The following is a 27,887-nucleotide window of genomic DNA, read 5'->3' as shown; positions in this document are numbered from 1 at the left end:
GACCCTCTGACAGTACAGCGCTCCCTCAGTACTGACCCTCTGACAGTGCGGCACTCCCTCAGTACTGACCCTCTGACTGTGCGGCACTCCCTCAGTACTGACCCTCTGACAGTGCAGCTCTCCCTCAGTACTTACCCTCTGACAGTGCGGCACTCCCTCAGCACTGACCCTCTGACAGTGCGGCACTCCCTCAGTGCTGACCCTCTGAGAGTGCGGCACTCCCTCAGTACTGACCCTCTGACAGTGCAGCTCTCCCACAGTACTGACCCTCTGACAGTGCAGCACTCCCTCAGTACTGACCCTCTGACAGCGCGGCACTCCTTCAGTACTGACCCTCTGACAGTGCAGCACTCCCTCAGTACTGACTCTCTGACAGTGCAGCACTCCCTCAGTACTGACCCTCTGACAGTGCAGCACTCCCTCAGTACTGACTTTCTGACAGTGCAGCACTCCCTCAGTACTGACCCTCTGACAGTGCAGCACTCCCTCAGTACTGACCCTCTGACAGTGCAGCACTCCCTCAGTACTGACCCTCTGACAGAGCAGCACTCCCTCAGTACTGACCCTCTGACAGTGCAGCAATCCCTCAGTACTGACCCTCTGACAGTGCAGCACTCCCTCAGTACTGACCCTCCGACAGTGCGGCACTCCCTCAGTACTGACCCTCCGACAGTGCAGCACTCCCTCAGTACTGACCCTCTGACAGTGTAGCACTCCCTCAGTACTGACCCTCTGACAGTGTAGCACTCCCTCAGTACTGACCCTCTGACAGTGCAGCACTCCCTCAGTACTGACACTCTGACAGTGCGGCTCTCCCTCAGTACTGACACTCTGACAGTGCATCACTCCCTCAGTACTGACCCTCTGACAGTGCAGCACTCCCTCAGTGCTGACCCCCTGACAGTGCAGCACTCCCTCAGTACTGACCCTCTGACAGTGCAGCACTCCCTCAGTACTGACCCTCCGACAGTGCGGCACTCCCTCAGTACTGACCCTCTGACAGTGCGGCACTCCCTCAGTACTGACACTCTGACAGTGCATCACTCCCTCAGTACTGACCCTCTGACAGTGCAGCACTCCCTCAGTACTGACCCTCTGACAGTGTAGCACTCCCTCAGTACTGACCCTCTGACAGTGCAGCACTCCCTCAGTACTGACCCTCTGACAGTGCGGCAATCCCTCAATATCAAAGCAATATGTTCACCATTCAGCCCCTTATGTGAGCATTGTCTCTCCGTTTGAGCAATGTACTTCATGTGGCAGCCCATTCCATCTCCGTAACCTTGCACATTATTCTTTCACAGATTGCAATCCAGTTCCGGATAGTATATTCCAGACCCGGACCTCTAAATGCGTGAAAAACCTTTCCTGATGCATGTTCGAAATGCAGCCTTCAAAATTAGATTAATACTGCCTCTTGTCTGACCCATATTAGATAACCTTCTGCTCACCCGCCCTCCCTTCTCGAAAAGCACAGTCGCCATGGCTCTCTCCTCACTGGACGGGACCCTCTGTCTGTCCCCAACGCCCATCACGTCCTCTAGCCTGTATCCTTGCCATGAGAAACCTCTCCCGAACCCTTCGGAATCTGTCCCCAGCAGTACTGAGAGTAGTTGTCGAACTGACCTGTGTTTGCGAAGGAGTTGCCCTCTCACTGGTTCCACTGTGTGCAGGCTCTTGGAGAGAATGTTCAAAAACAACACCCAGCTTGATATCGCCGTCTCCAGAAGCTGCCTCTGCGAAGAGACGACAGTGAGTTAGCAGGGAGGCACCCGCTTTCCACGCACCCTATCGAGCATGAAGCACGAGTCTGGGAGCAGATCAGTTTACAGATCTGTCTTCAACACCGTGTCACAATTCTGATCAGTCAGGGAAGGTAGGGGGTCCGAGCATGCAGCCCCATGGCCAGAAAACCAAGCTAGCCCAGACAGTGGCCACCCAGAGTCCCGGTGTCACTGCGCACAGCCACTATTGGTTCAGGGTCAGGCTCACTCACTGTGTAACTGTACAGAGTCACTGTTTATTCAGGGTCAGGGTCACTCACTGTGTAACTGTACAGAGTCACTGTTTATTCAGGGTCAGGGTCACTCACTGTGTAACTGTACAGAGTCACTGTTTATTCAGGGTCAGGGTCACTCACTGTGTAACTGTACAGAGTCACTGTTTATTCAGCAGGGTGAGGGTCACTCACTGTGTAACTGTACAGAGTCACTGTTTATTCAGGGTCACGGTCACTCACTGTGTAACTGCACAGAGTCACTGTTTATTCAGCAGGGTGAGGATCACTCACTGTGTAACTGCACAGAGTCACTGTTTATTCAGGGTCAGGGTCACTCACTGTGTAACTGTACAGAGTCACTGTTTATTCAGGGTCAGGGTCACTCACTGTAACTGTACAGAGTCACTGTTTATTCAGGGTCAGGGTCACTCACTGTGTAACTGCACAGAGTCACTGTTTATTCAGCAGGGTGAGGATCACTCACTGTGTAACTGCACAGAGTCACTGTTTATTCAGGGTCAGGGTCACTCACTGTGTAACTGTACAGAGTCACTGTTTATTCAGGGTCAGGGTCACTCACTGTAACTGTACAGAGTCACTGTTTATTCAGGGTCAGGGTCACTCACTGTGTAACTGCACAGAGTCACTGTTTATTCAGGGTCAGGGTCACTCACTGTGTAACTGTACAGAGTCACTGTTTATTCAGCAGCGTGAGGATCACTCACTGTGTAACTGTACAGAGTCACTGTTTATTCAGCAGGGTGAGGGTCACTCACTGTGTAACTGTACAGAGTCACTGTTTATTCAGCAGGGTGAGGATCACTCACTGTGTAACTGTACAGAGTCACTGTTTATTCAGGGTCAGGGTCACTCACTGTGTAACTGTACAGAGTCACTGTTTATTCAGCAGGGTGAGGATCACTCACTGTGTAACTGTACAGAGTCACTGTTTATTCAGGGTCAGGGTCACTCACTGTGTAACTGTACAGAGTCACTGTTTATTCAGGGTGAGGATCACTCACTGTGTAACAGTACAGAGTCACTGTTTATTCAGGGTGAGGATCACTCGCTGTGTAACTGCACAGAGTCACTGTTTATTCAGGGTCAGGGTCACTCACTGTGTAACTGTACAGAGTCACTGTTTATTCAGCATCAGGGTCACTCACTGTGTAACTGTGCAGAGTCACTGTTTATTCAGCAGGGTGAGGATCACTCACTGTGTAACTGCACAGAGTCACTGTTTATTCAGGGTCAGGGTCACTCACTGTGTAACTGTACAGAGTCACTGTTTATTCAGCAGGGTGAGGGTCACTCACTGTGTAACTGTGCAGAGTCACTGTTTATTCAGCAGGGTGAGGGTCACTCACTGTGTAACTGTACAGAGTCACTGTTTATTCAGCAGGGTCACTCACTGTGTAACTGTGCAGAGTCACTGTTTATTCAGGGTCAGGGTCACTCACTGTGTAACTGTACAGAGTCACTGTTTATTCAGCAGGGTGAGGGTCACTCACTGTGTAACTGTGCAGAGTCACTGTTTATTCAGCAGGGTGAGGGTCACTCACTGTGTAACTGTACAGAGTCACTGTTTATTCAGCAGGGTCACTCACTGTGTAACTGTGCAGAGTCACTGTTTATTCAGGGTCACTCACTGTGTAACTGTACAGAGTCACTGTTTATTCAGGGTCAGGGTCACTCACTGTGTAACTGTGCAGAGTCACTGTTTATTCAGGGTCAGGGTCACTCACTGTAACTGTACAGAGTCACTGTTTATTCAGGGTCAGGGTCACTCACTGTGTAACTGCACAGAGTCACTGTTTATTCAGGGTCAGGGTCACTCACTGTGTAACTGTACAGAGTCACTGTTTATTCAGGGTCAGGGTCACTCACTGTAACTGTACAGAGTCACTGTTTATTCAGGGTCAGGGTCACTCACTGTGTAACTGCACAGAGTCACTGTTTATTCAGGGTCAGGGTCACTCACTGTAACTGTACAGAGTCACTGTTTATTCAGGGTCAGGGTCACTCACTGTGTAACTGCACAGAGTCACTGTTTATTCAGGGTCAGGGTCACTCACTGTGTAACTGTACAGAGTCACTGTTTATTCAGCAGGGGGAGGGTCACTCACTGTGTAACTGTACAGAGTCACTGTTTATTCAGCAGGGTGAGGATCACTCACTGTGTAACTGTACAGAGTCACTGTTTATTCAGGGTCAGGGTCACTCACTGTGTAACTGTACAGAGTCACTGTTTATTCAGCAGGGTGAGGATCACTCACTGTGTAACTGTACAGAGTCACTGTTTATTCAGGGTCAGGGTCACTCACTGTGTAACTGTACAGAGTCACTGTTTATTCAGGGTGAGGATCACTCACTGTGTAACTGTACAGAGTCACTGTTTATTCAGGGTGAGGATCACTCGCTGTGTAACTGCACAGAGTCACTGTTTATTCAGGGTCAGGGTCACTCACTGTGTAACTGTACAGAGTCACTGTTTATTCAGCATCAGGGTCACTCACTGTGTAACTGTACAGAGTCACTGTTTATTCAGCAGAGTGAGGATCACTCACTGTGTAACTGTACAGAGTCACTGTTTATTCAGCAGGGTGAGGATCACTCACTGTGTAACTGTACAGAGTCACTGTTTATTCAGGGTGAGGATCACTCACTGTGTAACTGTGCAGAGTCACTGTTTATTCAGGGTCAGGGTCACTCACTGTGTAACTGTACAGAGTCACTGTTTATTCAGGGTCAGGGTCACTCACTGTGTAACTGTGCAGAGTCACTGTTTATTCAGCAGGGTGAGGGTCACTCACTGTGTAACGGTGCAGAGTCACTGTTTATTCAGCAGGGTCAGGGTCACTCACTGTGTAACTGCAGAGTCACTGTTTATTCAGCATCAGGGTCACTCACTGTGTAACTGTGCAGAGTCACTGTTTATTCAGCAGGGTCAGGGTCACTCACTGTGTAACTGTACAGAGTCACTGTTTATTCAGGGTCAGGGTCACTCACTGTGTAACTGTGCAGAGTCACTGTTTATTCAGCAGGGTGAGGATCACTCACTGTGTAACTGTACAGAGTCACTGTTTATTCAGGGTCAGGGTCACTCACTGTGTAACTGTACAGAGTCACTGTTTATTCAGGGTGAGGATCACTCACTGTGTAACTGTACAGAGTCACTGTTTATTCAGGGTGAGGATCACTCGCTGTGCAACTGCACAGAGTCACTGTTTATTCAGGGTCAGGGTCACTCACTGTGTAACTGTACAGAGTCACTGTTTATTCAGCATCAGGGTCACTCACTGTGTAACTGTACAGAGTCACTGTTTATTCAGCAGAGTGAGGATCACTCACTGTGTAACTGTACAGAGTCACTGTTTATTCAGCAGGGTGAGGATCACTCACTGTGTAACTGTACAGAGTCACTGTTTATTCAGGGTGAGGATCACTCACTGTGTAACTGTGCAGAGTCACTGTTTATTCAGGGTCAGGGTCACTCACTGTGTAACTGTACAGAGTCACTGTTTATTCAGGGTCAGGGTCACTCACTGTGTAACTGTGCAGAGTCACTGTTTATTCAGCAGGGTGAGGGTCACTCACTGTGTAACGGTGCAGAGTCACTGTTTATTCAGCAGGGTCAGGGTCACTCACTGTGTAACTGCAGAGTCACTGTTTATTCAGCATCAGGGTCACTCACTGTGTAACTGTGCAGAGTCACTGTTTATTCAGCAGGGTCAGGGTCACTCACTGTGTAACTGTACAGAGTCACTGTTTATTCAGGGTCAGGGTCACTCACTGTGTAACTGTGCAGAGTCACTGTTTATTCAGCAGGATGAGGATCACTCACTGTGTAACTGTACAGAGTCACTGTTTATTCAGGTTGAGGATCACTAACTGTGTAACTGTACAGAGTCACTGTTTATTCAGCAGGGCGAGGGTCACTCACTGTGTAACTGTACAGAGTCACTGTTTATTCAGCAGAGTGAGGATCACTCACTGTGTAACTGTACAGAGTCACTGTTTATTCAGCAGGGTGAGGATCACTCACTGTGTAACTGTACAGAGTCACTGTTTATTCAGGGTGAGGATCACTCACTGTGTAACTGTACAGAGTCACTGTTTATTCAGCAGGGTGAGGGTCACTCACTGTGTAACTGTACAGAGTCACTGTTTATTCAGCAGGGTCACTCACTGTGTAACTGTGCAGAGTCACTGTTTATTCAGGGTCAGGGTCACTCACTGTGTAACTGTACAGAGTCACTGTTTATTCAGGGTCAGGGTCACTCACTGTGTAACTGTGCAGAGTCACTGTTTATTCAGCAGGGTGAGGGTGACTCACTGTGTAACTGTACAGAGTCACTGTTTATTCAGGGTGAGGGTCACTCACTGTGTAACTGTACAGAGTCACTGTTTATTCAGCAGGGTCAGGGTCACTCACTGTGTAACTGTATAGAGTCACTGTTTATTCAGCAGGATGAGGATCACTCACTGTGTAACTGTGCAGAGTCACTGTTTATTCAGCAGGGTCAGGGTCACTCACTGTGTAACTGCAGAGTCACTGTTTATTCAGCATCAGGGTCACTCACTGTGTAACTGTGCAGAGTCACTGTTTATTCAGCAGGGTCAGGATCACTCACTGTGTAACTGTACAGAGTAACTGTTTATTCAGCAGGGTCAGGGTCACTCACTGTGTAACTGTACAGAGTCACTGTTTATTCAGGGTCAGGGTCACTCACTGTGTAACTGTGCAGAGTCACTGTTTATTCAGCAGGATGAGGATTACTCACTGTGTAACTGTACAGAGTCACTGTTTATTCAGCAGGGTCAGGGTCACTCACTGTGTAACTGTGCAGAGTCACTGTTTATTCAGGGTCAGGGTCACTCACTGTGTAACTGTGCAGAGTCAGTGTTTATTCAGCAGGGTCAGGGTCACTCACTGTGTAACTGTACAGAGTCACTGTTTATTCAGCAGGGTGACGATCACTCACTGTGTAACTGTGCAGTCACTGTTTATTCAGCAGGGTCAGGGTCACTCACTGTGTAACTGTACAGAGTCACTGTTTATTCAGCAGGGTCAGGGTCACTCACTGTGTAACTGTGCAGAGTCACTGTTTATTCAGCAGGGTGAGGGTCACTCACTGTGTAACTGCAGAGTCACTGTTTATTCAGCAGAGTGAGGGTCACTCACTGTGTAACTGTACAGAGTCACTGTTTATTCAGCAGGGTGAGGATCACTCACTGTGTAACTGTACAGTGTCACTGTTTATTCAGCAGAGTGAGGATCGCTCACTGTGTAACTGTACAGAGTCACTGTTTATTCAGCAGGGTGAGGATCACTCACTGTGTAACTGTACAGAGTCACTGTTTATTCAGCAGGGTGAGGATCACTCACTGTGTAACTGTACAGAGTCACTGTTTATTCCGGGTGAGGGTCACTCACTGTGTAACTGTACAGAGTCACTGTTTATTCAGGGTGAGGATCACTCACTGTGTAACTGTACAGAATCACTGTTTATTCAGCAGGGTGAGGATCACTCACTGTGTAAATGTACAGAGTCACTGTTTATTCAGCAGGGTGAGGGTCACTCACTGTGTAACTGTACAGAGTCACTGTTTTTTCAACAGGGTGAGGGTCACTCACTGTGTAACTGTACAGTCTCACTGTTTATTCAGGGTGAGGATCACTCACTGCGTAACTGTGCAGAGTCACTGTTTATTCAGGGTGATGATCACTCACTGTGTAACTGTACAGAGTCACTGTTTATTCAGCAGGGTGAGGATCACTCACTGTGTAACTGTACAGAGTCACTGTTTATTCAGCAGGTTGAGGATCACTCACTGTGTAACTGTACAGAGTCACTGTTTATTCAGCAGGGTCAGGGTCACTCACTGTGTAAATGTACAGAGTCACTGTCTATTCAGGGTCAATGTCACTCACTGTGTAACTGTACAGAGTCACTGTTTATTCAGCAGGGTGAGGATCACTCACTGTGTAACTGTACAGAGTCATTGTTTATGCAGCAGGGTGAGGATCACTCACTGTGTAACTGTCCAGAGTCACTGTTTATTCAGGGTGAGGGTCACTCACTATAACTGTACAGAGTCACTGTTTATTCAGCAGGGTCAGGGACACTCACTGTGTAACTGTACAGAGTCACTGTTTATTCAACAGGGTGATGATCACTCACTGGGTAACTGTACAGAGTCACTGTTTATTCAGGGTCAGGGTCACTCACTGTGTAAATTTACAGTCACTATTTATTCAGCAGGATGAGGGTCACTCACTGTGTAACTGTACAGAGTCACTGTTTATTCAGCAGGGTGAGGATCACTCACTGTGTAACTGTACAGAGTCACTGTTTATTCAGCAGGATGAGGATTACTCACTGTGTAAGTGTACAGAGTCACTGTTTATTCAGCAGGGTGAGGATCACTCACTGTGTAACTGTACAGAGTCAGTGTTTATTCAGGGTCACGGTCACTCACTGTGCAACTGTACAGAGTCACTGTTTATTCAGGGTGAGGATCACTCACTGTGTAACTGTACAGAGTCACTGTTTATTCAGCAGGGTGACGATCACTCGCTGTGTAACTGTACAGAATCACTGTTTATTCAGGGTGAGGATCACTCACTGTGTAACTGTACAGAGTCACTGTTTATTCAGCAGGGTGAGGATCACTCACTGTGTAACTGTACAGAGTGACTGTTTATTCAGGGTGAGGATCACTCACGGTGTAACTGTACAGAGTCACTGTTTATTCAGCAGGATGAGGATCATTCACTGTGTAACTGTACAGAGTCACTGTTTATTCAGCAGGATGAGGATCATTCACTGTGTAACTGTACAGAGTCACTGTTTATTCAGCAGGGTGAGGATCACTCACTGTGACACTGTACAGAGTCACTGTTTATTCAGGGTTAGGGTCACTCACCGTGTAACTGTACAGAGTCACTGTTTATTCAGCAGGATGAGGATCATTCACTGTGTAACTGTGCAGAGTCACTGTTTATTCAGCAGGGTGAGGATCACTCACTGTGTAACTGTACAGAGTCACTGTTTATTCAGCAGTGTCAGGGTCACTCACTGTGTAACTGTGCAGAGTCACTGTTTATTCAGGGTCAGGGTCACTCACTGTGTAACTGTGCAGAGTCACTGTTTATTCAGCAGGGTGAGGGTCACTCACTGTGTAACTGTGCACAGTCACTGTTTATTCAGCAGGGTCAGGGTCACTCGCTGTGTAACTGTGCAGAGTCACTGTTTATTCAGGGTCAGGGTCACTCACTGTGTAACTGTGCAGAGTCAGTGTTTATTCAGCAGGGTCAGGGTCACTCACTGTGTAACTGTACAGAGTCACTGTTTATTCAGGGTGACGATCACTCACTGTGTAACTGTACAGAGTCACTGTTTATTCAGGGTCAGGGTCACTCACTGTGTAACTGTGCAGAGTCACTGTTTATTCAGCAGGGTCAGGGTCACTCACTGTGTAACTGTACAGAGTCACTGTTTATTCAGCAGGGTGAGGATCACTCACTGTGTAACTGTACAGAGTCACTGTTTATTCAGGGTCACGGTCACTCACTGTGTAACTGTACAGAGTCACTGTTTATTCAGCAGGGTGAGGATCACTCACTGTGTAACTGTGCAGAGTCACTGTTTATTCAGCAGGGTCACGGTCACTCACTGTGTAACTGTACAGAGTCACTGTTTATTCAGCAGGGTCAGGGTCACTCACTGTGTAACTGTGCAGAGTCACTGTTTATTCAGCAGGGTGAGGGTCACTCACTGTGTAACTGCAGAGTCACTGTTTATTCAGCAGGGTGAGGGTCACTCACTGTGTAACTGTACAGAGTCACTGTTTATTCAGCAGGGTGAGGATCACTCACTGTGTAACTGTACAGTGTCACTGTTTATTCAGCAAGGTGAGGATCGCTCACTGTGTAACTGTACAGAGTCACTGTTTATTCAGCAGGGTGAGGATCACTCACTGTGTAAATGTACAGAGTCACTGTTTATTCAGCAGGGTGAGGATCACTCACTGTGTAACTGTACAGAGTCACTGTTTATTCAGGGTGAGGGTCACTCACTGTGTAACTGTACAGAGTCACTGTTTATTCAGGGTGAGGATCACTCACTGTGTAACTGTACAGAGTCACTGTTTATTCAGCAGGGTGAGGATCACTCACTGTGTAAATGTACAGAGTCACTGTTTATTCAGCAGGGTGAGGGTCACTCACTGTGTAACTGTACAGAGTCACTGTTTATTCAACAGGGTGAGGGTCACTCACTGTGTAACTGTACAGTCTCACTGTTTATTCAGGGTGAGGATCACTCACTGTGTAACTGTACAGAGTCACTGTTTATTCAGGGTGATGATCACTCACTGTGTAACTGTACAGAGTCACTGTTTATTCAGCAGGGTGAGGATCACTCACTGTGTAACTGTACAGAGTCACTGTTTATTCAGCAGGGTGAGGATCACTCACTGTGTAACTGTACAGAGTCACTGTTTATTCAGCAGGGTCAGGGTCACTCACTGTGTAAATGTACAGAGTCACTGTTTATTCAGGGTCACGGTCACTCACTGTGTAACTGTACAGAGTCACTGTTTATTCAGCAGGGTGAGGATCACTCACTGTGTAACTGTCCAGAGTCACTGTTTATTCAGGGTGAGGGTCACTCACTATAACTGTACAGAGTCACTGTTTATTCAGCAGGGTCAGGGTCACTCACTGTGTAACTGTACAGAGTCACTGTTTATTCAACAGGGTGATGATCACTCACTGGGTAACTGTACAGAGTCACTGTTTATTCAGGGTCAGGGTCACTCACTGTGTAACTTTACAGTCACTGTTTATTCAGCAGGATGAGGGTCACTCACTGTGTAACTGTACAGAGTCACTGTTTATTCTGCAGGGTGAGGATCACTCACTGTGTAACTGTACAGAGTCACTGTTTATTCAGCAGGATGAGGTTTACTCACTGTGTAACTGTACAGAGTCACTGTTTATTCAGCAGGGTGAGGATCACTCACTGTGTAACTGTACAGAGTCACTGTTTATTCAGCAGGGTGTGGATCACTCACTGTGTAACTGTACAGAGTCACTCTTGATTCAGCAGGGTGTGGATCACTCACTATGTAACTGTACAGAGTCACTGTTTATTCAGGGTGAGGATCACTCACTGTGCAACTGTACAGAGTCACTGTTTATTCAGCAGGGTGAGGGTCACTCACTGTGTAACTGTACAGAGTCACTGTTTATTCAACAGGGTGAGGGTCACTCACTGTGTAACTGTACAGTCTCACTGTTTATTCAGGGTGAGGATCACTCACTGTGTAACTGTACAGAGTCACTGTTTATTCAGGGTGATGATCACTCACTGTGTAACTGTACAGAGTCACTGTTTATTCAGCAGGGTGAGGATCACTCACTGTGTAACTGTACAGAGTCACTGTTTATTCAGCAGGGTGAGGATCACTCACTGTGTAACTGTACAGAGTCACTGTTTATTCAGCAGGGTCAGGGTCACTCACTGTGTAAACGTACAGAGTCACTGTTTATTCAGGGTCACGGTCACTCACTCTGTAACTGTACAGAGTCACTGTTTATTCAGCAGGGTGAGGATCACTCACTGTGTAACTGTCCAGAGTCACTGTTTATTCAGGGTGAGGGTCACTCACTATAACTGTACAGAGTCACTGTTTATTCAGCAGGGTCAGGGTCACTCACTGTGTAACTGTACAGAGTCACTGTTTATTCAACAGGGTGATGATCACTCACTGGGTAACTGTACAGAGTCACTGTTTATTCAGGGTGATGATCACTCACTGTGTAACTGTACAGAGTCACTGTTTATTCAGGGTGAGGATCACTCACTGTGTAACTGTACAGAGTCACTGTTTATTCAGCAGGATGAGGGTCACTCACTGTGTAACTGTACAGAGTCACTGTTTATTCTGCAGGGTGAGGATCACTCACTGTGTAACTGTACAGAGTCACTGTTTATTCAGCAGGATGAGGTTTACTCACTGTGTAACTGTACAGAGTCACTGTTTATTCAGCAGGGTGAGGATCACTCACTGTTTAACTGTACAGAGTCACTGTTTATTCAGCAGGGTGTGGATCACTCACTATGTAACTGTACAGAGTCACTGTTTATTCAGGGTGAGGATCACTCACTGTGCAACTGTACAGAGTCACTGTTTATTCAGCAGGATGAGGTTTACTCACTGTGTAACTGTACAGAGTCACTGTTTATTCAGCAGGGTGAGGATCACTCACTGTGTAACTGTACAGAGTCACTGTTTATTCAGCAGGGTGTGGATCACTCACTATGTAACTGTACAGAGTCAGTGTTTATTCAGGGTCACGGTCACTCACTGTGCAACTGTACAGAGTCACTGTTTATTCAGGGTGAGGATCACTCACTGTGTAACTGTACAGAGTCACTGTTTATTCAGCAGGGTGACGATCACTCGCTGTGTAACTGTACAGAGTCACTGTTTATTCCGGGTGAGGATCACTCACTGTGTAACTGTACAGAGTCACTGTATATTCAGCAGGGTGAGGATCACTCACTGTGTAACTGTACAGAGTGACTGTTTATTCAGGGTGAGGATCACTCACTGTGTAACTGTACAGAGTCACTGTTTATTCAGCAGGATGAGGATCATTCACTGTGTAACTGTACAGAGTCACTGTTTATTCAGCAGGATGAGGATCATTCGCTGTGTAACTGTACAGAGTCACTGTTTATTCAGCAGGGTGAGGATCACTCACTGTGACACTGTACAGAGTCACTGTTTATTCAGGGTTAGGGTCACTCACTGTGTAACTGTACAGAGTCACTATTTATTCAGCAGGATGAGGATCATTCACTGTGTAACTGTACAGAGTCACTGTTTATTCAGCAGGGTGAGGATCACTCACTGTGACACTGTACAGAGTCACTGTTTATTCAGCAGGGTGAGGGTCACTCACTGTGTAACTGTACAGAGTCACTGTTTATTCAGGGTGAGGATCACTCACTGTGTAACTGTACAGAGTCACTGTTTATTCAGGGTGATGATCACTCACTGTGTAACTGTACAGAGTCACTGTTTATTCAGCAGGGTGAGGATCACTCACTGTGTAACTGTACAGAGTCACTGTTTATTCAGGGTGAGGGTCACTCACTGTGTAACTGTACAGAGTCACTGTTTATTCAGGGTGAGGATCACTCACTGTGTAACTGTATAGAGTCACTGTTTATTCAGGGTGAGGATCATTCACTGTGTAACTATACAGAGTCACTGTTTATTCAGCAGGGTGAGGCTCACTCACTGTGTAAATGTACAGAGTCACTGTTTATTCAGCAGGGTGAGGGTCACTCACTGTGTAACTGTACAGAGTCACTGTTTATTCAACAGGGTGAGGGTCACTCACTGTGTAACTGTACAGAGTCACTGTTTATTCCGCAGGGTGAGGATCACTCACTGTCTAACTGTACAGAGTCACTGTTTATTCAGGGTAAGGGTCACTCACTGTGTAACTGTACAGAGTCACTGTTTATTCAGCAGGGTGTGGGTCACTCACTGTGTAACTGTACAGTCTGACTGTTTATTCAGGGTGAGGATCACTCACTGTGTAACTGTACAGAGTCACTGTTTATTCAGGGTGATGACCACTCACTGTGTAACTGTACAGTGTCACTGTTTATTCAGCAGGGTGAGGATCACTCACTGTGTAACTGTACAGAGTCACTGTTTATTCAGCAGGGTCAGGGTCACTCACTGTGTAACTGTACAGAGTCACTGTTTATTCAGCAGGGTCAGGGTCACTCACTGTGTAACTGTACAGAGTCACTGTTTATTCAGCAGGGTGAGGATCACTCACTGTGTAACTGTACAGAGTCACTGTTTATTCAGGGTCACGGTCACTCACTGTCTAACTGTACAGAGTCACTGTTTATTCAGCAGTATCAGGGTCACTCACTGTGTAACTGTGCAGAGTCACTGTTTATTCAGCAGGGTGAGGGTTACTCACTGTGTAACTGTACAGAGTCACTGTTTATTCAGTGTGATGATCACTCACTGTGTAACTGTACAGAGTCACTGTATATTCAGCAGGGTGAGGATCACTCACTGTGTCACTCTACAGAGTCACTGTTTATTCAGCAGGGTGAGGATCACTCACTGTGTAACTGTACAGAGTCACTGTTTATTCAGCAGGGTGACGATCACTCACTGTGTAACTGTACAGAGTCACTGTTTATTCAGGGTGATGATCACTCACTGGGTAACTGTACACAGTCACTGTTTATTCAGCAGGGTGAGGATCACTCACTGTCTAACTGTACAGAGTCACTGTTTATTCAGGGTCAGGGTCACTCACTGTGTAACTTTACAGTCACTGTTTACTCAGCAGGATGAGGGTCACTCACTGTGTAACTGTACAGAGTCACTGTTTATTCAGGGTCAGGGTCACTCACTGTGTAACTGTACAGAGTCACTGTTTATTTAGGGTGATGATCACTCACTGTGTAACTGTACAGAGTCACTGTTTATTCAGCATGGTGAGGATCACTCACTGTGTAACTGTACAGAGTCACTGTTTATTCAGCAGAGTGAGGATCACTTCACTGTGTAACTGTACAGAGTCACTGTTTATTCAGCAGGGTGAGGGTCACTCACTGTAACTGTACAGAGTCACTGTTTATTCAGCAGGGTGAGGGTCACTCACTGTGTAACTGTACAGAGTCACTGTTTATTCAGCAGGGTGAGGGTCACTCACTGTGTAACTGTACAGAGTCACTGTTTATTCAGGGTGAGGATCACTCACTGTGTAACTGTACAGAGTCACTGTTTATTCAGCAGAGTGAGGATCACTTCACTGTGTAACTGTACAGAGTCACTGTTTATTCAGCAGGGTGAGGGTCACTCACTGTAACTGTACAGAGTCACTGTTTATTCAGCAGGGTCAGGGTCACTCACTGTGTAACTGTACAGAGTCACTGTTTATTCAGCAGGGTCAGGGTCACTCACTGTGTAACTGTACAGAGTCACTGTTTATTCAGGGTCAGGGTCACTCACTGTGTAACTGTACAGAGTCACTGTTTATTCAACAGGGTGAGGATCACTCACTGGGTAACTGTACAGAGTCACTGTTTATTCAGGGTCAGGGTCACTCACTGTGTAACTGTACAGAGTCACTGTTTATTCAGGGTCAGGGTCACTCACTGTGTAACTGTGCAGAGTCACTGTTTATTCAGGGTGAGGATCACTCACTGTGTAACTGTACAGAGTCACTGTTTATTCAGCAGGGTGAGGATCACTCACTGTGTAACTGTACAGAGTCACTGTTTATTCAGCAGGGTGAGGATCACTCACTGTGTAACTGTACAGAGTCACTGTTTATTCAGCAGGATGAGGATCACTCACTGTGTAACTTTACAGTCACTGTTTATTCAGCAGGATGAGGGTCACTCACTGTGTAACTGTACAGAGTCACTGTTTATTCAGCAGGGTGAGGATCACTCACTGTGTAACTGTACAGAGTCACTGTTTATTCAGCAGGGTGAGGATCACTCACTGTGTAACTGTACAGAGTCACTGTTTATTCAGGGTGAGGATCACTCACTGTGTAACTGTACAGAGTCACTGTTTATTCAGCAGGGTGAGGATCACTCACTGTGTAACTGTACAGAGTCACTGTTTATTCAGCAGGATGAGGGTCACTCACTGTGTAACTGTACAGAGTCACTGTTTATTCAGCAGGGTGAGGATCACTCACTGTGTAACTGTACAGAGTCACTGTTTATTCAGCAGGGTGAGGATCACTCACTGTGTAACTGTACAGAGTCACTGTTTATTCAGGGTGAGGATCACTCACTGTGTAACTGTACAGAGTCACTGTTTATTCAGCAGGGTGAGGATCACTCACTGTGTAACTGTACAGAGTCACTGTTTATTCAGCAGGATGAGGGTCACTCACTGTGCAACTGTACAGAGTCACTGTTTATTCAGCAGGGTGAGGATCACTCACTGTGTAACTGTACAGAGTCACTGTTTATTCAGCAGGATGAGGATCACTCACTGTGTAACTGTACAGAGTCACTGTTTATTCAACAGGGTGAGGATCACTCACTGTGTAACTGTCCAGAGTCACTGTTTATTCAGGGTGAGGATCATTCACTGTGTAACTTTACAGTCACTGTTTATTCAGCAGGATGAGGGTCACTCACTGTGTAACTGTACAGAGTCACTGTTTATTCAGCAGGGTGAGGATCACTCACTGGGTAACTGTACAGAGTCACTGTTTATTCAGGGTCAGGGTCACTCACTGTGTAACTGTACAGAGTCACTGTTTATTCAGCAGGGTGATGATCACTCACTGTGTAACTGTACAGAGTCACTGTTTATTCAGCAGGATGAGGGTCACTCACTGTGTAACTGTACAGAGTCACTGTTTATTCAGCAGGGTGAGGGTCACTCACTGTGTAACTGTACAGAGTCACTGTTTATTCAGGGTGATGATCACTCACTGTGTAACTGTACAGAGTCACTGTTTATTCAGCAGGGTGAGGATCACTCACTGTGTAACTGTACAGAGTCACTGTTTATTCAGCAGGATGAGGGTCACTCACTGTGTAACTGTACAGAGTCACTGTTTATTCAGCAGGGTGAGGATCACTCACTGTGTAACTGTACAGAGTCACTGTTTATTCAGCAGGATGAGGATCACTCACTGTGTAACTGCACAGAGTCACTGTTTATTCAGCAGCGTGAGGATCACTCACTGTGTAACTGTACAGAGTCACTGTTTATTCAGGGTGAGGATCACTCACTGTGTAACTTTACAGAGTCACTGTTTATTCAGCAGGGTCAGGGTCACTCACTGTGTAACTGTATAGAGTCACTGTTTATTCAGGGTGAGGATCACTCACTGTGTAACTGCACAGAGTCACTGTTTATTCAACAGGGTGAGGATCACTCACTGTGTAACTGTACAGAGTCACTGTTTATTCAGGGTAAGGGTCACTCACTGTGTAACTTTACAGTCACTGTTTATTCAGCAGGATGAGGATCACTCACTGTGTAACTGTACAGAGTCACTATTTATTCAGGAGGGTGAGGATCACTCACTGGGTAACTGTACAGAGTCACTGTTTATTCAGGGTCAGGGTCACTCACTGTGTAACTGTACAGAGTCACTGTTTATTCAGCAGGGTGAGGATCACTCACTGTGTAACTGTACAGAGACACTGTTTATTCAGGGTGAGGACCACTCACTGTGTATCTGTACAGAGTCACTGTTTATTCAGGGTCAGGGTCACTCACTGGGTAACTGTACAGAGTCACTGTTTATTCAGGGTCAGGGTCACTCACTGTGTAACTGTACAGAGTCACTGTTTATTCAGCAGGGTGAGGATCACTCACTGTGTAACTGTACAGAGTCACTGTTTATTCAGTGTGAGGGTCACTCACTGTGTAACTGTACAGAGTCACTGTTTATTCAGGGTCAGGGTCACTCACTGTGTAACTGTACAGAGTCACTGTTTATTCAGCAGGGTGAGGATCACTCACTGTGTAACTGTACAGAGTCACTGTTTATTCAGGGTCACGGTCACTCACTGTGTAACTGTACAGAGTCACTGTTTATTCAGCAGGGTGAGGGTCACTCACTGTGTAACTGTACAGAGTCATTGTTTATTCAGCAGGGCGAGGGTCACTCACTGTGTAACTGTACAGAGTCACTGTTTATTCAGCAGGGTGAGGATCACTCACTGTGTAACTGTACAGAGTCACTGTTTATTCAGGGTGAGGGTCACTCACTGTGTAACTGTACAGAGTCACTGTTTATTCAGCAGGGTGAGGGTCACTCACTGTGTAAATGTACAGAGTCACTGTTTATTCAGGGTGAGGGTCGCTCACTGTGTAACTGTGCAGAGTCACTGTTTATTCAACAGGGTGAGGATCACTCACTGTGTAACTGTACAGTCTCACTGTTTATTCAGCAGGGTGAGGGTCACTCACTGTGTAACTGTACAGAGTCACTGTTTATTCAGCAGGGTGAGGGTCACTCACTGTGTAAATGTACAGAGTCACTGTTTATTCAGGGTGAGGGTCGCTCACTGTGTAAATGTACAGAGTCACTGTTTATTCAGGGTGAGGGTCGCTCACTGTGTAACTGTACAGAGTCACTGTTTATTCAGCAGGATGAGGATCACTCACTGTGTAACTGTACAGAGTCACTGTTGATTCAACAGGGTGAGGATCACTCACTGTGTAACTGTCCAGAGTCACTGTTTATTCAGGGTGAGGTTCATTCACTGTGTAACTGTACAGAGTCACTGTTGATTCAACAGGGTGAGGATCACTCACTGTGTAACTGTACAGAGTCACTGTTTATTCAGGGTCAGGGTCACTCACTGTGTAACTTTACAGTCACTGTTTATTCAGCAGGATGAGGGTCACTCACTGTGTAACTGTACAGAGTCACTGTTTATTCAGCAGGGTGAGGATCACTCACTGTGTAACTGTACAGAGTCACTGTTTATTCAGCAGGGTGAGGATCACTCACTGTGTAACTGTACAGAGTCACTGTTTATTCAGCAGGGTCAGGGTCACTCACTGTGTAACTGTACAGAGTCACTGTTTATTCAGCAGGGTGATGATCACTCACTGTGTAACTGTACAGAGTCACTGTTTATTCAGGGTGAGGGTCACTCACTGTGTAACTGTACAGAGTCACTGTTTATTCAGGGTGAGGATCACTCACTGTGTAACTATACAGAGTCACTGTTTATTCAGCAGGGTGAGGATCACTCACTGTGTAACTGTACAGAGTCACTGTTTATTCAACAGGGTGAGGATCACTCACTGTGTAACTGTACAGAGTCACTGTTTATTCAACAGGGTGAGGATCACTCACTGGGTAACTGTACAGAGTCACTGTTTATTCAGGGTCACGGTCACTCACTGTGTAACTTTACAGTCACTGTTTATTCAGCAGGGTCAGGGTCACTCACTGTGTAACTGTACAGAGTCACTGTTTATTCAGCAGGGTGAGGGTCACTCACTGTGTAACTGTACAGAGTCACTGTTTATTCAGCAGGATGAGGGTCACTCACTGTGTAACTGTACAGAGTCACTGTTTATTCAGCAGGGTGAGGATCACTCACTGTGTAACTGTACAGAGTCACTGTTTATTCAGCAGGATGAGGGTCACTCACTGTGTAACTGTACAGAGTCACTGTTTATTCAGCAGGGTGAGGATCACTCACTGTGTAACTGTACAGAGTCACTGTTTATTCAGCAGGGTGAGGATCACTCACTGTGTAACTGTACAGAGTCACTGTTTATTCAGCAGGGTGAGGATCACTCACTGTGTAACTGTACAGAGTCACTGTTTATTCAGCAGGGTGAGGGTCACTCACTGTGTAACTGTACAGAGTCACTGTTTATTCAGGGTGAGGATCACTCACTGTGTAACTGTACAGAGTCACTGTTTATTCAGCAGGGTCAGGGTCACTCACTGTGTAACTGTATAGAGTCACTGTTTATTCAGGGTGAGGATCACTCACTGTGTAACTGCACAGAGTCACTGTTTATTCAACAGGGTGAGGATCACTCACTGTGTAACTGTACAGAGTCACTGTTTATTCAGGGTGAGGGTCACTCACTGTGTAACTGTACAGAGTCACTGTTTATTCAGCAGGGTGAGGATCACTCACTGTGTAACTGTACAGAGTCACTGTTTATTCAGGGTGAGGATCACTCACTGTGTAACTGTACAGAGTCACTGTTTATTCAGGGTGAGGGTCACTCACTGTGTAACTGTACAGGTCACTGTTTATTCAGCAGGGTGAGGATCACTCACTGTGTAACTGTACAGAGTCACTGTTTATTCAGCAGGGTGAGGGTCACTCGCTGTGTAACTGTGCAGAGTCACTGTTTATTCAGCAGGATGAGGATCACTCACTGTGTAACTGTACAGAGTCACTATTTATTCAGCAGGGTGAGGATCACTCACTGGGTAACTGTACAGAGTCACTGTTTATTCAGGGTCAGGGTCACTCACTGTGTAACTTTACAGTCACTGTTTATTCAGCAGGGTGAGGATCACTCACTGTGTAACTGTACAGAGTCACTGTTTATTCAGGGTGATGATCACTCACTGTGTAACTGTACAGAGTCAGTGTTTATTCAGCAGGGTGAGGGTCACTCACTGTGTAACTGTACAGAGTCACTGTTTATTCAGGGTGAGGATCACTCACTGTGTAACTGTACAGAGTCACTGTTTATTCAGGGTGAGGGTCACTCACTGTGTAACTGTACAGAGTAACTGTTTATTCAGGGTGAGGATCACTCACTGTGTAACTGTACAGAGTCACTGTTTATTCAGGGTGATGATCACTCACTGTGTAACTGTACAGAGTCACTGTTTATTCAGCAGGGTGAGGATCACTCACTGTGTAACTGTACAGAGTGACTGTTTATTCAGCAGGGTGAGGATCACTCACTGTGTAACTGTACAGAGTCACTGTATATTCAGCAGGGTGAGGATCACTCACTGTGTAACTGTACAGAGTCACTGTTTATTCAGCAGGGTGAGGATCACTCACTGTGTAACTGTACAGAGTCACTGTTTATTCAGGGTGAGGATCACTCACTGTGTAACTGTACAGAGTCACTGTTTATTCAGCAGGGTGAGGATCACTCACTGTGTAACTGTACAGAGTCACTGTATATTCAGCAGGGTGAGGATCACTCACTGTGTAACTGTACAGAGTCACTGTTTATTCAGCAGGGTGAGGATCACTCACTGTGTAACTGTACAGAGTCACTGTTTATTCAGCAGGGTGAGGATCACTCACTGTGTAACTGTACAGAGTCACTGTTTATTCAGCAGGATGAGGGTCACTCACTGTGCAACTGTACAGAGTCACTGTTTATTCAGCAGGGTGAGGATCACTCACTGTGTAACTGTACAGAGTCACTGTTTATTCAGCAGGATGAGGATCACTCACTGTGTAACTGTACAGAGTCACTGTTTATTCAACAGGGTGAGGATCACTCACTGTGTAACTGTCCAGAGTCACTGTTTATTCAGGGTGAGGATCATTCACTGGGTAACTGTACAGAGTCACTGTTTATTCAGCAGGGTGAGGATCACTCACTGTGTAACTGTACAGAGTCACTGTTTATTCAGCAGGATGAGGATCACTCACTGTGTAACTGTACAGAGTCACTGTTTATTCAACAGGGTGAGGATCACTCACTGTGTAACTGTCCAGAGTCACTGTTTATTCAGGGTGAGGATCATTCACTGGGTAACTGTACAGAGTCACTGTTTATTCAGCAGGGTGAGGATCACTCACTGTGTAACTTTACAGTCACTGTTTATTCAGCAGGATGAGGTTCACTCACTGTGTAACTGTACAGAGTCACTGTTTATTCAGCAGGGTGAGGATCACTCACTGTGTAACTGTACAGAGTCACTGTTTATTCAGCAGGGTCAGGGTCACTCACTGTGTAACTGTACAGAGTCACTGTTTATTCAGCAGGATGAGGATCTCTCACTGTGTAACTGTACAGAGTCACTGTTTATTCAGGGTGAGGATCTTTCACTGTGTAACTGTACAGAGTCACTGTTTATTCAGCAGGGTGAGGATCACTCACTGTGTAACTGTACAGAGTCACTGTTTATTCAACAGGGTGAGGATCACTCACTGTGTAACTGTACAGAGTCACTGTTTATTCTGCAGGGTGAGGGTCACTCACTGTGTAACTGTACAGAGTCACTGTTTATTCAGGGTCAGGGTCACTCACTGTGTAACTTTACAGTCACTGTTTATTCAGCAGGGTCAGGGTCACTCACTGTGTAACTGTACAGAGTCACTGTTTATTCAGCAGGATGAGGGTCACTCACTGTGTAACTGTACAGAGTCACTGTTTATTCAGCAGGGTGAGGATCACTCACTGTGTAACTGTACAGAGTCACTGTTTATTCAGCAGGATGAGGGTCACTCACTGTGTAACTGTACAGAGTCACTGTTTATTCAGCAGGATGAGGGTCACTCACTGTGTAACTGTATAGACTCACTGTTTATTCAGCAGGGTGAGGGTCACTCACTGTGTAACTGTACAGAGTCACTGTTTATTCAGGGTGAGGATCACTCACTGTGTAACTGTACAGAGTCACTGTTTATTCAGCAGGGTGAGGATCACTCACTGTGTAAATGTACAGAGTCACTGTTTATTCAGCAGGGTGAGGATCACTCACTGTGTAACTGTACAGAGTCACTGTTTATTCAGCAGGATGAGGGTCACTCACTGTGTAACTGTACAGAGTCACTGTTTATTCAGCAGGGTGAGGATCACTCACTGTGTAACTGTACAGAGTCACTGTTTATTCAGCAGGATGAGGATCACTCACTGTGTAACTGCACAGAGTCACTGTTTATTCAGCAGCGTGAGGATCACTCACTGTGTAACTGTACAGAGTCACTGTTTATTCAGGGTGAGGATCACTCACTGTGTAACTTTACAGAGTCACTGTTTATTCAGCAGGGTCAGGGTCACTCACTGTGTAACTGTATAGAGTCACTGTTTATTCAGGGTGAGGATCACTCACTGTGTAACTGCACAGAGTCACTGTTTATTCAACAGGGTGAGGATCACTCACTGTGTAACTGTACAGAGTCACTGTTTATTCAGGGTAAGGGTCACTCACTGTGTAACTTTACAGTCACTGTTTATTCAGCAGGATGAGGATCACTCACTGTGTAACTGTACAGAGTCACTATTTATTCAGGAGGGTGAGGATCACTCACTGGGTAACTGTACAGAGTCACTGTTTATTCAGGGTCAGGGTCACTCACTGTGTAACTGTACAGAGTCACTGTTTATTCAGCAGGGTGAGGATCACTCACTGTGTAACTGTACAGAGACACTGTTTATTCAGGGTGAGGACCACTCACTGTGTATCTGTACAGAGTCACTGTTTATTCAGGGTCAGGGTCACTCACTGGGTAACTGTACAGAGTCACTGTTTATTCAGGGTCAGGGTCACTCACTGTGTAACTGTACAGAGTCACTGTTTATTCAGCAGGGTGAGGATCACTCACTGTGTAACTGTACAGAGTCACTGTTTATTCAGTGTGAGGGTCACTCACTGTGTAACTGTACAGAGTCACTGTTTATTCAGGGTCAGGGTCACTCACTGTGTAACTGTACAGAGTCACTGTTTATTCAGCAGGGTGAGGATCACTCACTGTGTAACTGTACAGAGTCACTGTTTATTCAGGGTCACGGTCACTCACTGTGTAACTGTACAGAGTCACTGTTTATTCAGCAGGGTGAGGGTCACTCACTGTGTAACTGTACAGAGTCATTGTTTATTCAGCAGGGCGAGGGTCACTCACTGTGTAACTGTACAGAGTCACTGTTTATTCAGCAGGGTGAGGATCACTCACTGTGTAACTGTACAGAGTCACTGTTTATTCAGGGTGAGGGTCACTCACTGTGTAACTGTACAGAGTCACTGTTTATTCAGCAGAGTGAGGGTCACTCACTGTGTAAATGTACAGAGTCACTGTTTATTCAGGGTGAGGGTCGCTCACTGTGTAACTGTGCAGAGTCACTGTTTATTCAACAGGGTGAGGATCACTCACTGTGTAACTGTACAGTCTCACTGTTTATTCAGCAGGGTGAGGGTCACTCACTGTGTAACTGTACAGAGTCACTGTTTATTCAGCAGGGTGAGGGTCACTCACTGTGTAAATGTACAGAGTCACTGTTTATTCAGGGTGAGGGTCGCTCACTGTGTAAATGTACAGAGTCACTGTTTATTCAGGGTGAGGGTCGCTCACTGTGTAACTGTACAGAGTCACTGTTTATTCAGCAGGATGAGGATCACTCACTGTGTAACTGTACAGAGTCACTGTTGATTCAACAGGGTGAGGATCACTCACTGTGTAACTGTCCAGAGTCACTGTTTATTCAGGGTGAGGTTCATTCACTGTTTAACTTTACAGTCACTGTTTATTCAGCAGGATGAGGGTCACTCACTGTGTAACTGTACAGAGTCACTGTTTATTCAGCAGGGTGAGGATCACTCACTGTGTAACTGTACAGAGTCACTGTTTATTCAGCAGGGTCAGGGTCACTCACTGTGTAACTGTACAGAGTCACTGTTTATTCAGCAGGGTGATGATCACTCACTGTGTAACTGTACAGAGTCACTGTTTATTCAGGGTGAGGGTCACTCACTGTGTAACTGTACAGAGTCACTGTTTATTCAGGGTGAGGATCACTCACTGTGTAACTATACAGAGTCTCTGTTTATTCAGCAGGGTGAGGATCACTCACTGTGTAACTGCACAGAGTCACTGTTTATTCAGCAGGGTGAGGGTCACTCACTGTGTAACTGTACAGAGTCACTGTTTATTCAGCAGGGTGAGGGTCACTCACTGTGTAACTGTACAGAGTCTCTGTTTATTCAGGGTGAGGATCACTCACTGTGTAACTGTACAGAGTCACTGTTTATTCAGGGTGAGGATCACTCACTGTGTAACTGTACAGAGTCACTGTTTATTCAGGGTGAGGATCATTCACTGTGTAACTGTACAGAGTCACTGTTTATTCAGCAGGGTGAGGATCACTCACTGTGTAACTGTACAGAGTCTCTGTTTATTCAGGGTGAGGATCACTCACTGTGTAACTGTACAGAGTCACTGTTTATTCAGGGTGAGGATCACTCACTGTGTAACTGTACAGAGTCACTGTTTATTCAGGGTGAGGATCATTCACTGTGTAACTGTACAGAGTCACTGTTTATTCAGCAGGGTGAGGATCACTCACTGTGTAACTGTACAGAGTCACTGTTTATTCAACAGGGTGAGGATCACTCACTGGGTAACTGTACAGAGTCACTGTTTATTCAGGGTCAGGGTCACTCACTGTGTAACTTTACAGTCACTGTTTATTCAGCAGGGTCAGGGTCACTCACTGTGTAACTGTACAGAGTCACTGTTTATTCAGCAGGGTGAGGGTCACTCACTGTGTAACTGTACAGAGTCACTGTTTATTCAGCAGGATGAGGGTCACTCACTGTGTAACTGTACAGAGTCACTGTTTATTCAGCAGGGTGAGGATCACTCACTGTGTAACTGTACAGAGTCACTGTTTATTCAGGGTGAGTATAACTCACTGTGTAACTGTACAGAGTCACTGTTTATTCAGCAGCGTGAGGATCACTCACTGTGTAACTGTACAGAGTCACTGTTTATTCAGCAGGGTGAGGGTCACTCACTGTGTAACTGTACAGAGTCACTGTTTATTCAGGGTGAGGATCACTCACTGTGTAACTGTACAGAGTCACTGTTTATTCAGCAGGGTCAGGGTCACTCACTGTGTAACTGTATAGAGTCACTGTTTATTCAGGGTGAGGATCACTCACTGTGTAACTGTACAGAGTCACTGTTTATTCAGCAGGGTCAGGGTCACTCACTGTGTAACTGTACAGAGTCACTGTTTATTCAGGGTCAGGGTCACGCACTGTGTAACAGTGCAGAGTCAGTGTTTATTCAACAGGGTGAGGATCACTCACTGTGTAACTGTACAGAGTCACTGTTTATTCAGGGTCAGGGTCACTCACTGTGTAACTGTACAGAGTCACTGTTTATTCAGCAGGGTGAGGATCACTCACTGTGTAACTGTACAGAGTCACTGTTTGTTCAGCAGGGTGAGGATCACTCACTGTGTAACTGTACAGGTCACTGTTTATTCAGCAGGGTGAGGATCACTCACTGTGTAACTGTACAGAGTCACTGTTTATTCAGGGTCAGGGTCACTCACTGTGTAACTTTACAGTCACTGTTTATTCAGCAGGGTGAGGATCACTCACTGTGTAACTGTACAGAGTCACTGTTTATTCAGTGTGAGGGTCACTCACTGTGTAACTGTACAGAGTCACTGTTTATTCAGCAGGGTGAGGATCACTCACTGTGTAACTGTACAGAGTCACTGTTTATTCAGCAGGGTGAGGGTCACTCGCTGTGTAACTGTACAGAGTCACTGTTTATTCAGGGTCAGGGTCACTCACTGTGTAACTTTACAGTCACTGTTTATTCAGCAGGGTGAGGATCACTCACTGTGTAACTGTACAGAGTCACTGTTTATTCAGTGTGAGGGTCACTCACTGTGTAACTGTACAGAGTCACTGTTTATTCAGCAGGGTGAGGATCACTCACTGTGTAACTGTACAGAGTCACTGTTTATTCAGCAGGGTGAGGGTCACTCACTGTGTAACTGTACAGAGTCACTGTTTATTCAGCAGGATGAGGGTCACTCACTGTGTAACTGTACAGAGTCACTGTTTATTCAGCAGGGTGAGGATCACTCACTGTGTAACTGTACAGGTCACTGTTTATTCAGCAGGGTGAGGATCACTCACTGTGTAACTGTACAGAGTCACTGTTTATTCAGCAGGGTGAGGGTCACTCGCTGTGTAACTGTACAGAGTCACTGTTTATTCAGGGTCAGGGTCACTCACTGTGTAACTTTACAGTCACTGTTTATTCAGCAGGAGTAGGATCACTCACTGTGTAACTGTGCAGTCACTGTTTATTCAGCAGGGTGAGGATCACTCACTGTGTAACTGTACAGAGTCACTGTTTATTCAGGGTGATGATCACTCACTGTGTAACTGTACAGAGTCAGTGTTTATTCAGCAGGGTGAGGGTCACTCACTGTGTAACTGTACAGAGTCACTGTTTATTCAGGGTGAGGATCACTCACTGTGTAACTGTACAGAGTAACTGTTTATTCAGGGTGAGGATCACTCACTGTGTAACTGTACAGAGTCACTGTTTATTCAGGGTGATGATCACTCACTGTGTAACTGTACAGAGTCACTGTTTATTCAGCAGGGTGAGGATCACTCACTGTGTAACTGTACAGAGTGACTGTTTATTCAGCAGGGTGAGGATCACTCACTGTGTAACTGTACAGAGTCACTGTATATTCAGCAGGGTGAGGATCACTCACTGTGTAACTGTACAGAGTCACTGTTTATTCAGCAGGGTGAGGATCACTCACTGTGTAACTGTACAGAGTCACTGTTTATTCAGGGTGAGGATCACTCACTGTGTAACTGTACAGAGTCACTGTTTATTCAGCAGGGTGAGGATCACTCACTGTGTAACTGTACAGAGTCACTGTATATTCAGCAGGGTGAGGATCACTCACTGTGTAACTGTACAGAGTCACTGTTTATTCAGCAGGGTGAGGATCACTCACTGTGTAACTGTACAGAGTCACTGTTTATTCAGCAGGGTGAGGATCACTTCACTGTGTAACTGTACAGAGTCACTGTTTATTCAGCAGGGTGAGGATCACTCACTGTGTAACTGTACAGAGTCACTGTTTATTCAGGGTCACGGTCACTCACTGTGTAACTTTACAGTCACTGTTTATTCAGGGTGAGGGTCACTCACTGTGTAACTGTACAGAGTCACTGTTTATTCAGCAGGGTGAGGATCACTCACTGTGTAACTGTACAGAGTCACTGTTTATTCAGCAGGGTGAGGATCACTCACTGTGTAACTGTACAGAGTCACTGTTTATTCAGCAGGGTGAGGATCACTCACTGTGTAACTGTACAGAGTCACTGTTTATTCAGCAGGGTGAGGATCACTCACTGTGTAACTGTACAGAGTCACTGTATATTCAGCAGGGTGAGGATCACTCACTGTGTAACTGTACAGAGTCACTGTTTATTCAGCAGGGTGAGGATCACTCACTGTGTAACTGTACAGAGTCACTGTTTATTCAGCAGGGTGAGGATCACTTCACTGTGTAACTGTACAGAGTCACTGTTTATTCAGCAGGGTGAGGATCACTCACT

At 45.9% G+C, this 27,887-nt stretch overlaps 1 long non-coding RNA gene across 1 annotated transcript in view; it reads right to left on the bottom strand.

Annotated features, from left to right (window-relative positions):
• Window positions 1-1,630: 1,630 nt before the first annotated feature.
• Window positions 1,631-27,887, bottom strand: part of LOC140411776 (uncharacterized) — a 453,954-nt gene continuing 427,697 nt past the window's right edge. Inside the window, exon 3 of the long non-coding RNA XR_011941001.1 lies at window positions 1,631-1,736. This is a non-coding gene — a long non-coding RNA (uncharacterized lncRNA). The remainder of the gene's footprint in view (window positions 1,737-27,887) is intronic.

The sequence above is a fragment of the Scyliorhinus torazame genome, chromosome 4 (assembly GCF_047496885.1).
Source record: "Scyliorhinus torazame isolate Kashiwa2021f chromosome 4, sScyTor2.1, whole genome shotgun sequence".
Taxonomy (NCBI): domain Eukaryota; kingdom Metazoa; phylum Chordata; class Chondrichthyes; order Carcharhiniformes; family Scyliorhinidae; genus Scyliorhinus; species Scyliorhinus torazame.
The sequence above is the reverse complement of the archived record's forward strand: the minus strand, read 5'-3'. Positions and strand labels throughout refer to the sequence as shown.